General features: G+C 38.0%; 1 protein-coding gene and 1 non-coding gene across 4 annotated transcripts in view; both read right to left on the minus strand.

Moving 5' to 3' along the window:
- LOC123316289 (dual 3',5'-cyclic-AMP and -GMP phosphodiesterase 11) overlaps positions 1–12,455 on the minus strand; it is a 131,678-nt gene that overhangs the window by 71,975 nt on the left and 47,248 nt on the right. The window lies entirely within an intron of this gene.
- Positions 2,211–2,289, minus strand: Trnat-agu. Its single transcript has one exon. It is a non-coding gene; the product is annotated as a tRNA-Thr (tRNA).

Here is a 12,455-nt window from a genome sequence, read left to right on the forward strand (position 1 = left end):
CATAAATACTTATGTTAAAATTTCAAATTATGGAAACATGTATTTATTTAAATGGAAGATATTCGCTAGCATTCTCCACTGTTGGCTTTTGCTTTGGTTTATTATTCCTCATAAGAGAAAACGAGCACAAAGCAAACCATATTCATTTCGGAATTTCCACAAGGGCGGTTTCAGCGGGTGGTCAGTTAAAAACTTGTCAAAACCTAACGGTTGCACCGAGGCTAATGAAATTTCGAGTTTTACAACTAGAAGAGTTGCTCTTTCAGAATATGTATCACATTTCCATCTACGGTTACTTTTATTGGAAGATAAACGACTCGAACGCTAACCTTCGTTAAATCCTGAAAAAAATGGGTTCAGTTAAAAATTCATCAAGACCGAACGGTTGCACCGAGATGGATGAAACTCTCAGGTTAATTACAAGAAGAGTTGCTCTTTCAGAATATGTATCACATTTCCATCTACGGTTACTTTTATTGACAGATAAACGACTCTAAAGCTGATCTTCGAAAAATTCTTAAAAAGATGAAATCTGAGTGTTTCGGTTCATGAATGCCGATCAGTTTCAAACCTGAATTAATGAAAGACAGCTAAACCCATTCAAATTCAGATGTGCGAAAAGACTTCTCGATTTTCTGTCATATTCAATAGGTTTTTTCTATGATATTCATAATAAAAATTCAGAATCAGTCTATTGAAGATTAAATATTGGCGAAGAATGGAAATGATTTACTAAAATCCAACTGTCAGCTGATAAACTGATGTATGTAACATGTCGCCAACAGAAAAGTTGGCGACATGTTGTGGCACAAATGGCGGCATATAAAAATCTTTTATAACGATAAAAGTCCACTCCGCTCGAACGATACATATTGAGTTAACTGCGAACAATAAATCCTGACTATCAACATTACGGAACTCTTATGAACCATGACATCAACAAATGAACTCACACAAAGCTCATTTCCCATAATCAACCGACAAAAATCTCGATTTTCATCCAGACTCCGATAAAATTTGTCATTTCTGCAGAGCGCCAACGTTAACGAAGGACCTTGTACCAAAAACTAATTCAATTAAAAAGTAGTTAGTTATATCTTCTCTTTTCTTCATCATGGAGTCCTCCAATGCATTGCGTCATATCCGGTTAGTATTTTTAGATGGCTTAATGCCGGCACAGAAGTTCGAAATAGGGTAGTTATCAATTTAATTTTTGCGATTGGAAAAGTTGGACGATCTGAAGATACTTGCGAACAGTTTATCTCCATTAAAAATTGTAATTTTTACGCTGAGAAACTTCAACGAGTTTGAATTCTTCTCGAAGTTCAGCGTGCAATCTTGTTAGGTAGGAGAAGATTTGGATAATTATCGGTTTTTCAAATTATTTTTGATTCTGAGGTAGATATACTCAAACTCCTAATACTGGAGAGTTATAGTGGTAGAACCATAAAACAAATCTTCAAAGTAGAGTAAGAATCGAAAAAAACCACGAAGAACTTGTTGTTATTGCTTTTATAGTATACTTCAACGATGCCATGTGATGTAAAATTCGTTTTTGGCCTTATCGCTTTGATTTTTTGTGCGCGGGTTCCACTAAAGAGATTGAAGAAGCCATAAACTTAATCTACTTCCTGCGTGTCGTTTTTTTGAGGCTTCCACTGAAGCCACAAAATAATCTTGATTAAACAGCATCGAACAGAGATTTAATTCGAGTAGGGTTGATTCTATTATTGTTTTCGTATCCTAGTAGGCACAATGTCCAAACGCAAAATCCACTCGATATTCTGCACATGCTGACGGCACATCAAAACGTGATGAAAATAATTCATGGCGATTTCGTTTTCCACTGGCCTATTCGTTTGTTGTGGGTTTTATTCGAGCAAATTGAATCTGGTCCTGCAACAACGAAATATTGAAAATAGGGATATTTTGTGGTTGTTGGTGTGATTAAATGGCCACAGAATCAATAGGTAGTTTATTTTGGTTAAAATGTGATTTATTTTTTTTATCTTCTGACAGGCTGTCCTAGACAATTCGCTTTATATACAGGTCTAATTTTTGGTAGAGGTATTCTACAGGATCCAAGGTATCTCCCCTTATATTAATCTGACACTCTCAAGTAAATCTCAAATTTTCTTCTTCAATGAAAACCTTTATGAAATGGAAAATTTAACGGCATGCAGAGTGGAATTGAATTCTGAAAAAAGTACCACCCAGAGCAGGATTCGAACCTGCGACCCCCTGATTACTGATCAGGTACTCTTCCAACTGAGCTACCCAGCTCTGGGTGGTACTAACGGAATTCAATTCCTGTCTGCATGCAGTTAAAACTTTCATTGCATTATAATTCAGACATTAAACTACCATCACAATAACCTTTTTATAAGACTGTTGGGAATATTCGTGTTGTTTCCTCCACAAAATCTACGAAAGCTTCAGACTTGGACAATATCCACCAAACGTATTCATGCGAGAAAGCAACAGCTCCAGCAGTGGTCTGTTTGTTGGTGACCTGCATCCTGAAATGAGGTCGTATATCTCGACATATGTTAGGGAATGCACTGTCCAGTATTGAGATAATGTGCGGGAACAAATAAACCACCGAAACGTGGAAACCGGATGTTATACTGCGCCATAAATGCGGTGCATCAACTCATTTTATAAAGTATCTGCGGGGAAATTCCAATGTTTATTTCGGATTATTTATCAATTAGAAGCTCGCAGTGGTCAGTGGTGGCATGAAATACATCGAAATTTAACCCATACATTTTTTTATACAGGGTGGTGGCAGTTTTTTTTTCGGTGTAGCAGGGGGAAAATCTGCAAGTCAGACGAACGAAGTGTGGGGATTCTCACTCCCCTGAGCTCGAGACCCACTAAAAACCCTTAACTGCTTCTTGAATATTGGTTCCGGGCATTTGCCTATAAACCGTTCATCTCTTAGTCGCTTTTCTTCTCGCACACTATCGTGCTGGGATTTATGTGTATCCTCTATTAGATAACACTTTATTGGATTTTTCAATAAGTTTCTGTTCTTATTTTAATCTCTTTTTAATTGATCTCTTGGTCTCCTTCGGTGAATTCGCATTCTCCTTTTGTCTTCCTCTGGGTCGTAGTCCACTAGTCTCCTGAGTTCTTGATTAGGATGGTTTTTCGCTGTTTCAAATAATTTCTCTGCTTTTCTGTTCATGAATTCCGTTATGGTTTCCCATTTTAGGTCCCTATAAATCTGTCTATTCCTGACAAACCAAGGTGCATCTATTACACATCGCAGCAGCTTGTTTTCAGTGGCCTGAATTCTTTTGATATGGCTCTTTGCCGCGAAACTCCTGGCAACTGATCCATAAGTCAGTTGAGGCCTATCAACGGCTTTAATAATCTTCAATTTTGTCTCCTTCGACATGTGGCTTCTTCTTCCTATCAGAGGGTAGAGTCTATTCATCGCTGCTTTCGTTTTGTCGATTGCTTGTTTGATATGACTTTTACGAGTAAGTCCTTTGTCTAGAGTTATTCCTAAATATTTGGCTTCATTTTTCCAGTCGATTTCTTTGCCGTCAACTTCCAGATTCGTTGTGGGTCGGAGTCTTCTCTTCTGAAGTAATATTGCTTGGCTCTTTAGTCCACTGAGCTTGACTTTCCACTTTATGCAACAGCCATTTGTTTCGTCAATCTTTTCTTGTTATATTACTTCTGGGTTGCGGTGTCGAGTTGCTATGCCTGTGTCGTCAGCATATAGCGTTAGCATGGTTCTTGGATTCTTCGCAATATCGTGAATGTATATCTTGTACAGAAGTGGCCCAATTACTGACCCTTGGGGTACTCCAGCCTCTATATCTCTTGTTGAATGGTGACAAATTCGATGTCACCAGCACTATATTCCAAACTATACCAGATAGAAATTCCTCTTATTGACAAGAAAGCTCTGCCATTGAAATTCCTCCAACATGACTTCCATTCAATTCTTTATATCTTCTTTTTTTCTGGATTTTTAATGAAAAATCGGAAATGACAGTTCACGTAGAAACTGTATAATCAGTCTCCAGCAAAACATCCTCAGGCAGGTTCTGCTAAATTTCGGAAATGCGATACAACGTACATCTAAATTTCATTTTACGATATTTACATCCCTATGAACTTCCAGCAAATCGAAAATCGATCAGGGGCAGAGTAGAATGTACCTAAATCCCCTCTCAGGTAGCCATATCATTAATTTCGAATAACCGTTCATCCCCATCGTTTCCAGAATTACGGGATCATCTTTCCAAGTTAGCAGTCGGGTTCGTGTCATGAACTCCACGCGCAATGACATGATACCATGTCAGCTTCCTAGCCAAGTCGCGATCTAGCACCCGAACTGAATAATTTGCCTCGTCTAAGACGCGTTTTGACGTTTTCTCCGTGGAATTTGAAAGCGTCGTGATGGATGACCCTGATATAGGGGAGAATTTTAGGGGCGAGCAGGTCGGAGAAGTTCAAGGTCGGTTTTTTGCCAACTATCTTCCAAACTGAGTGGAAAATATGGGACAGGAACGTCTGAAGACGCTTTTTCTGCTTGTATCTCCGTAATAGCTTAGTTATGTACAGGGTGTGACACAGTTGATCGCAGCTGATCGTAGTTTCGGTAAATTACCTACATGGATAAGAGTTCACTCCAATGCATCATACATAAAGTTACAAGAATCAGAAAACTCTCACAATGTGAGAGAAAAGAAGCGCCGAAAAGAAAACAAACAACCAATTTCACAATAATTAATGAACGGCTATCATCACATCATTATTTAACTCGATTTATAGCATGAAAATTAATTAAACAGTACCCAAGACGCAATAAATTATTTCACATGAAATGATGTACACTCAAAAGTCTCAAACAAATAGAAGCGACCTTGGCTCACGTTCAGTGGGTATCGCGAATGAGCAAACATGCAAACAATAAGCAGTAATTCGACAAGAATCCACAAGTCTCAACTGGTGTGAGCCACGACCGTCTTGTAAGGATTGTTTTTGTCTTTCTGAAGGTCCCCACCGAGGAAATTTTTTATTTATTCTGCTCATCCCACCTGCAAGGTGCGGTTGTGAATGAATGAACCCACCGAAATAATATCACCATCGTGAAATAGGATTGATAATGACAGTTCCACATCATTTTTTTGTCTGTGATAGGTGGAAGACTTTTTCGTCACTTTGTATATTTAAAATTAGGATTAGTAGGTACTAGTACAGTAGCAGAATTAAAAAGAGATAACGCTTACAAGAAACAACTGAATATTTCGGGAATACTGGACAATAAAACTCACCATTTTAACCAAGACATCAAGGTGTTCACTGACCTGTAAAGAAAAAAGATCATTAGGTATTATATTTCCTAGAAACTTAAGTAGTAATGATTTTCTCTAGTGTATGGAGATTTTTCACCACATTATGAAATATTATTGATTAAAATTGAACCACGTAATAGAAATACCTGTATTGCAATGAACGCTAGTTATAAATTATTTCAACACTCTTTGATTCGAATTTCGACAGAATTGAAGGTAAATTTGCATGAGTATAATCGGAAACTGTTTGTAGAAATTAATTTTTTACGCGTAAAATTCAGTTCAATGTACGAATGAATATTTCAATCTGTAAATACAAATAAATTGAATTTTATACATATTATATTGTTTCTGCCAGAGGACATGAAAATATGAAAAAACGTAGTGTTGTGAATGCATTTTGAACTGAACGATTTCATTTAAATATCATGTGATTAAAATATTGCCGATCCTTAAATTCAAAACTAAAAAGAAGATTCAATCTTCTTTAATAATTGATTCCAGATTGTGCTGATATATCACTCAGAAATTAAGTCTTTGAAGTATATTCCACTTGAAATGATAGTTTTTATGGTTTATTCTTTGAAGAAGCAATCTTTACCATAGATATGGAAAAAATAATGCCACTTCTCAAAGTTTTGAAATTAATTTTTATATATTTAAGGGGGGTTTCAGTACACCTTGACTTTGAGATCTATCAGAGCTGTTTTAGCCATTACTTATCTTTTGGAAACTGGAGATATTCAGAAAAAATATTGGTCCTTCTGCTCGGATTGTTTTAGAAACATCTGGACATCACCTTTGAACACGCAAATGTCTTTTTTATCATATTTGACAACATGAAATGGATATGCTAACGTAACTAACTGTTCATGAAGATGATTCAGACTGAATTCGTTTAGAAATAAACGATTTGTGAATTTGTGAATGAAAATTCACAAATCGCTTGCCTCGTTTTCCCCAACAATGTTTTTTTTTTTGGAATGAACAGGTCACGAAGGTGTGTTTTGAAACTTCCTGATTGTTGTGAGTCATTGTTAACGATGCTACTTATTCCATTGTCATTCAAAAATCGTTTTCAATAACACGAGGTTTCATTCTTTGATGATGATTGACATTTCGCATGTCCTAGATCCTTGAGAGCCATTATCTATTTCACTTCTGTGTCAGAAGTCATCAATATGGCCCAATAGTACTGTGTTTGCCCTGGGGAATAACAGAGAAGAAATTTTTTTATCTTTATAGGCAATAAAGCTGAATAAAGTTAAAGTTAATTCATACTGTGGATAAGCTATTATAGTGCAATCGTTCAAAATCTTGGATGATTTCTTTTCCTCTATATCACTGCTACTGTTTCCATGTCTATTTCTTCATAAAAAAACCTGTGTATTACGAAACGGATAATTCCAATTACATAGAAATTTTCCACCAGATCATCTACAACGGAACCGATACCACGACATTGCCAAATATTTCGAAAAGCCCAGAGGCCAACAACCGTCTAAAATATCCATAGATAGCAATAAACGTTCGAGTTTTTTGATCTTACACGAACCAGTCGTAATGAACGGCGGCCGCAATTTTTTTTTTTAAACGGCGACGTTTATCAGTTAAGGTGAGTGTTATAATTATAAGTAAGCGATATTCATGTGGTTGTGACGCGGACATATTATACATTACACGGTCTATGGGTGTCGCCTGTGGCAAGGTCAGTATTATGTGGCGCCAATGGACTGGTCAACCGTAGATAATATGTATAACGCAGTGGCGTACTGACTTTCTGCTTTCATACCGTCCATCACCGACTCTTATTACAAATTTCCCAATCTCTATATCATGGTCTCTTTATTACACAATATATAAATTGATTTATGAATGAACAGAACACTCACAGCAGCTTCATAAAACTTTGACTGTCCAATCAACATTTTGACAGAAATTAGATGCCCAAAACTAAGTCAATAAAACCTTTGCATTTCTGAATATATTGAAGGGGTAGCAATTGGGATTCATTTAATGGACGTACGAAGTTCATAATTTGCCCTGACTATGCCCTCCATGCAAGGGATGGCTCTATCATACATACATTCATTCATTGCTGAATCTCGTTACCGAGAATAAATCTACAAAAAGACTCAAAAACAAAACTATCGGTGCGATCGAACTTATAATTTCTTAGGGCTACTTGCGATTGTGTGCCCTCTTGTGACTGAAGATACCCAACCGTGACCTACAGATCCTTCCACACTCTGGTCTCCATTGTAGCTGTATACCAAAAACCTCCAATGTGATCTGTCTAACGCTAGTTGTTCCCAGTTATGATTGACATTAACTGATTATCGGGATTGATGCAGTATATCCTGGCTTCCTGGTTTCCAAGCTCCCTCTGAGAATTTGGCGTACATAGCTATTTTGGAGAGTCTTGTATCTTGCATCCTCAGAATGTGGTCGCTCCATCTGAGTCGGGCCCTCGTTACTTGTGTCTCAATTGTTTTACAACTCGCGCGCTGCAAGACTTCTGCAATTGAAACTTTGTGGAACCATCTGATGTGCATTTTTTGTCTGAGATGACGTTGTTCAACTCAACGCTAACAGTCTCACAGTTTCTCAAAGTGCATTCAGTAAAGTGCTGAACCACTTTCGTACTAAAGGAAGTGCAAGAGCTGTAACCGTGGCACAATATCGGCAGACACTTTTAATTGCATGACGAAATATCTTCTTCACAGCCTTCTGAATTGATAATTCGATCCAGCAAGCTACCGGTAGGATAGTTTCTGGTCAAACAATCTTGAATTGCTTCAATTCGAGGACAATAAGATACTACAGAGACATGCAATTGAGTAGAGAGTAGCAGCGTGTAAGTAATCGGATTCTCAAACATGCTAACCGAAACACGTTTAGAGGGAGATCCTGCCTGTTCGTATATTAATATATTCATATCATTGGCACTCATACAGTTGTACAAGTGCCCAACGAATATCTCCACATTTTTGCGACAATTACCTCGCCGCGAGAAGAACAATCATGCGGTTGTTCCTGATTATGTTGCAAAATAGACGGCAATTTCGCAGTCTTAGCTCGCGGTTCATATTTCTGACGTAAATCGCATTTTTGCATTGTTATCGAAATTATAGACGATCGCAATGACCACCGTCGGAATGCGAGTAATTGGAGTTTTGAATTGTTGTCGGGTTTCGAAATTTTTACGAGATTATTTTTCGGAAAGGTTGAAGGCATGCCGACGGTATTTCTATCCGGATGGTTTTCATTCCGTCGCGAGTTTAAACGTTTAAACCTATTGGGTACATAATGGGACAAAGAAAAATGTTAATTTTCTTATGTCTGTTGAGGAATGAAGGAATCCAAACTGGTACAAAAACATGGAACAATGGCAAAACAGTACACAACGAGTTTTGTACTTTTTAGCTATTCCAGTAGGTACTGATGCCTGGTACACGCAGAGCTCATTGTTATGGTGAGTTCATGCAGAGTAATTAAGAACTAATACCTCAATCAATCCAATTGGCAGATGTTGTGAACGTGTTTGCTATCTCCACATAAGATTGGTTCCTTTGTTAGCTACTGAAGTTCTTTAAAATCTTGTAACATAAATTTACATGGAGTGGAAAATGAACATTTGTTGTTATCTAAAGATTGGATTGAGATAGTTGCTTAGTGTCGCCAGTCACAATTGAGAAAGTGGTCAGTAACACTGCAATGGCAATTCCATGTATATACACTGCGCAAAAAAATTAACGCACATTATGGAAATCTCAAATTTATTCTGCAACTGAAGGTGTTCTCAATGATAATTATTTTTATCAGAATTATGCATGTATATGTTATCCACTTTCAACGATTTTCTTCAATACAGATGTTTTTTCCCAGCAGGAATAAAAAAAGATGATATTATCAAATTTTGAATGTATTGGCTCCATTAAAATCAGTTGTTCTCGATCAATTCTAGTGATCAATTATTTTTCTTTCGTTTGATTTTCTATACTCGTTCGCTATGCAACGCGAAACACGCAATTTGACCAAAGAGGAATGTGCCCAAGCGGTAGTTTTGCGAGAAGAAGGGTGGACATACACAAGAATTGCAGAAAGGTTTGGAGTTTCATATACAAGTGTGTCCAGGATGTTGCAGTTGCAGCGATTCAGGGAGACAGGTATGAATGTCCGAAGACCAGGACAGGGTAGACCACGGGTAACAATTGCCATTCAAGAACGTTACTTGAGAGTTTCTTCGTTGAGACAACGGTTTGCAACCGCTCGCCTCCTTCAAATTCAGCTTGAGCAAACTCATGAGGTGCAAATTAGCACTCAGACAATGAGGAATCGCCTCAGAGAATATGATTTAGGGCCTCGTGTCGCGGCAAGAGGCCCAGCTCTTACCCCAGCCCATCGAAGGGCGCGATTGGATTTTGCGAGAGAGCATATCCATTGGGAAGAGGCCGATTGGGAAAGATTTCTCTTCACAGATGAGTCTAGATTCTGCCTCTACCATTGTGATCGACGTTCCCTTGTATACAGACGTCCACATGAAAGATATGCTCAGTGCAATTTCCTGAATACTACTGGTTTCGGGGGAGGATCGATTATGGTATGGGGTGGAATATCTTTGACTGCTCGCACAGACCTAGTGGTCGTTGATAATGGAGCTATGAGTGCTGATAAGTATATAAGGAACATTCTTGAAGAGCATGTAGTGCCATTTGCCCCATCCATTTTTATGGACGATAATGCAAGACCCCATCGTGCGCGCATCGTTCAGGACTACCTTGAAGTCTCTCGAATGGAATGGCCAGCAAGAAGTCTAGATCTCATTCCGATTGAGCAGGTTTGGGACAACCTCAATAGAAGACTGAGAAGTTCAGAAAATCATCCAGCTACTCTTAATGCCTTAGGAATCCAACTCGGAGAAATCTGGAAAGGATTAGATCAGAACATTTTAAGATCACTCATTTTGATTATGAACCGTCGTTGCCGAGCTGTAATTAACGCAAGGGGTGGAAATACCAAGTATCAAATCACTTATCAGCATTTCAGTATTTTGAAAATTGTTCATTTCTCTTCTTTCACATAAGATTCGGTGAAATCCTGAATTTTTCTTCCATTTAATGTGTCTTGTTTCGTTCAAAACCTTCCCGAGAGAACATAAAAAATAAGTTTTAAAGTCAATGTAGAGTTAACTTTCATTTAAATTGAGATTTTCAGAATGTGCGTCAATTTTTTTGCGCAGTGTATGTTCTAAGATTGAAACTATGCATTTGGAATGACAGCTGTACCTATATTGCAAAGATAATAGAGTAGGAAGATGAGAAACGCAGCATTTAATAAAGAAAAAATTTCTGTTACAATGAATCAAGGCCTAGTACAACCTTCTTTTTGAAATTTTGAGTGTAGGAAATGAGACATGCAAGAAGAATAAAGCAGTCGTTTATTAGAACGTGCAGAGTATGCATTAGATCTCATGGTTGACACTTTAAACACTTTTAGTGAAATTTAATTCAATACTCAAGATGCAAACTGAACAATCTAAATATTGAATTTATTAGAATAACTGTGCAGAATAGGATTCACTCAAGATTGAATTTATACTGAAATGATTTATTCGACAGTGTCAGTCCTTAAGAGGAATTTGAAAGGAAACCATCAAGTATTGGCTAGGAAAGAACGAAGAGAAGAACTAGACAGTTGGAAATGCATATCTGCGAATTCACAGCCATCTCGAAACAAATTACGTGGTACACTGGTGGTACACGGCGTGGGTGCGACTGTCTGACACGGTGATGTGTACGAGGAGGTATTAAATCCCGATACCTGTTTTACTGCCCTGCAAGCAACACCATCTGTCGATCGATTCCCATCGAAATATTTCATTAGTTTGCGTGGATAGACCAAGGGTGGTGGATTATGAAGCGCATCTGGTTTCTTGCGGTAAATTGATGCGCGACGCCTCCACATGGTAATTCGCAGAGCCTCCAACGAACGAAGAACGAAATTTGAACTTGCCACGAGGCGAATTGAACAAAGAACGACAGGTGTTCTCGAATTTCCAGACCGCAGACCGCCTGCGAAGTTGGGGGGGTCGAACAAAAATTTCCTCTCGTGATAAGCAAGCTTGAAGTCTGCGTCCTCGTTGGAGAACGAACGCGAACGAGGCAAATGCCTCGGTAGTGAATCAAACTCAGCGAATAAAGATTCGTGATGAAGACGTTGCATTTTTCGATTGACGTTACTATTGTTTATCGTTATCGTTGAAGAAATGTCGATTCTTGTGTACCAAATGCTCATTTATGAGAGATCTAATGTTTACTCTCTTGTATACAAATGTTATTTCGCTCCTCGTTTGTCAATTTTTCCTCGTGAGTCGATTCTTGTCGTTTGCATTCCTAAGAATTTTAAATCAGTGATTGTTTTACGTTCTTACAATCAACTTTGATTCAAAATCTGATAATTTGTTGTTGTTGTTGCAATAATGTCTAGACGTAAAGTTAGAGCTAGTGAAAACGTAAAACAGGAAACGTGACCGAGAAGTGGACGCCAAGGATCTACCACTCCTGCACAAGATCGGTTTCTGACTAAACCTACCCTTAAAGAGCCTTTGAGTACTTCTCAATCATGCAAAAGCGGCGTGTGAAGCTGAACAGCGAACATGCTCCTGAAATCGTTCAATAAATAGAAAAAAGTATATTATATCGTTGAATACAAATGATATAGACGTCGCAAGTAAATTTTTTTCAAGCAGAGTTAAAGAAAATAACCTAATTTTGTATTGTGGGTGAACCACCTGATGTCATTTGGAAGGTTGTTTCTTCTTCTACAAAAAAAGTGAGAATTTTTCTTCAGATGCTCACTTCTGAGCGAAAATTGCAAAAGCACAAAAACAGATCGAAAATTTCGAGGTTTCTTGATACCCAAATGCTAAGCCCTGGCAGAAAATTGTTGCAAACTTCACTTAACCCATATTTGAGATGCCCATAGACGTCTGAAACCACTTCCAACAAAACCCTGAAGGATCTTCTCATCAAAAATTCATTTCCTGTGAAACTGAGCACAAATTAGCTGTCAGACGTCAAGTCAACCCAGAACGCTCATTAGAAAGAACTCGACGTATGGTGTTGAATACTCATA

The sequence above is a fragment of the Coccinella septempunctata genome, chromosome 7, assembly GCF_907165205.1.
Source record: "Coccinella septempunctata chromosome 7, icCocSept1.1, whole genome shotgun sequence".
NCBI lineage: Eukaryota > Metazoa > Arthropoda > Insecta > Coleoptera > Coccinellidae > Coccinella > Coccinella septempunctata.